The following is a 1,527-nucleotide window of genomic DNA, read 5'->3' as shown; positions in this document are numbered from 1 at the left end:
GGCCCCAAAAGGGTGCTGCCTCAGCGGCTCTGTGGCTCCCGCCTGTCCCAGAAGCTGTCTGCCTCTGTGGTCCTCACTCTCACCTGTGCAGACTAAGTTTGGCGGAGTCCTGGAGCCCGTACATGTGGTTTATAACGTCAATTATTTTTAGCATTTGTTTAGGTTTTTCTGGATTACCTGTCCATTGATGAGAGTGTGGTATTATATCTCCCAGTATCAGTGTGTAAGATGGTCATGTGATTTAAACTGCAGTTTTCCATCTTTTATGATCTCAGTAACCCTTGTGTTTGGTGCATACATGTAAGAGTTGTAATTTCCTTTTAGTGGAGTTTTACTTTTATGATATAATGTCATTCCCTACCTCTTTTGATTAGTTTTAGGTTTAAGTCTGCTTTGGTGAGTATTAAAATTGTTACAGCAACTTGCTTCTGAGGTCCATTTGGTTGGAATTTCCTTTTCCATCTCTGATGTTGAGGTGATATCTGTTTTTGATGTTAAGATGTATAACTTGTATGCAGCATAATAATGGATTCTATTTTCTGTTTTGCATCCATTTTGCTATTCTATATCTTTTTACTGAAAAATTACCAATAAGATTATTTACTGATGTTTTGATTTTCTCGTACACCATTTCTATGTCCCCAGCTCATTGTCCTTTACATAAGTCAACTTTTCTAGTTATATTTTTAAGACCTTTATGGGGTGGGGGACTGGTAAACATCTCAGTGGTTAAGTGCTCTTCCAAAGGTTCTGAGCTTAACTCCAAGCAAACACATGGTAGCTCACAACCATGGGATCAGATGCCTTCTTCTGGTGTGTCTGAAGACAGCTACAGTGTACTCATATACATAAAATAAATAATTCTTCAAAAAAGGTGGGAGAGCCTGCAAACTTCCTTCCCCCCTCCCCTCACCCCCCCAAAAAAAAGAAAAAAAGAAAGAGAGAGAGGGAGAAAGAAAGAAAAGAAAATTAAAAAGATTTTTCTGGGGTAGAAATCTTAACCTTAGGCCACATACTTTATAGTGTTTTATTCAGTTTTTAATCTGAAGCAAATATTTTGCTACAACTAAATACACTTATGTGGCTCAGGGTCATCTCAAACTGATGGTGAATTACCTCTTCAATCTTGTGAGTTCTGGGATCACAAGTATGGATCCCCTATTCTTCATCCTTAAAACTTACACTTCTAGAACTAAGATTAAGTTAACCAGAAAGTTCTTTAATTATTTACTACTACTACTACTACTACTACTACTACTACTACTACTACTACTACTACTACTGCTATTATTATTATTGTGTCTGCATGTGATTTGGGATGCCATGGGTGATAATGGGTGTCAGAGGTCAAGGTGAGGAAGTCAGTTTTCTCCTTCTAGCATTGGACATGGAATCTTGAACCAAATCAGATCCTCACCCTTAGGCTTAACAAGCAGCATCTTTATCTGCTGCTGCACTATACTCTTATCTCTTACACTATTATTATTATTATTGTTGTTGTTGTTGTTGTTGGTACTTTGAAGCAGA

This window comes from Mus caroli, chromosome 12 (assembly GCF_900094665.2).
Source record: "Mus caroli chromosome 12, CAROLI_EIJ_v1.1, whole genome shotgun sequence".
In the NCBI taxonomy this organism is placed as follows: Eukaryota; Metazoa; Chordata; class Mammalia; order Rodentia; family Muridae; genus Mus; species Mus caroli.
Note: the sequence above shows the minus strand (reverse complement) of the source record.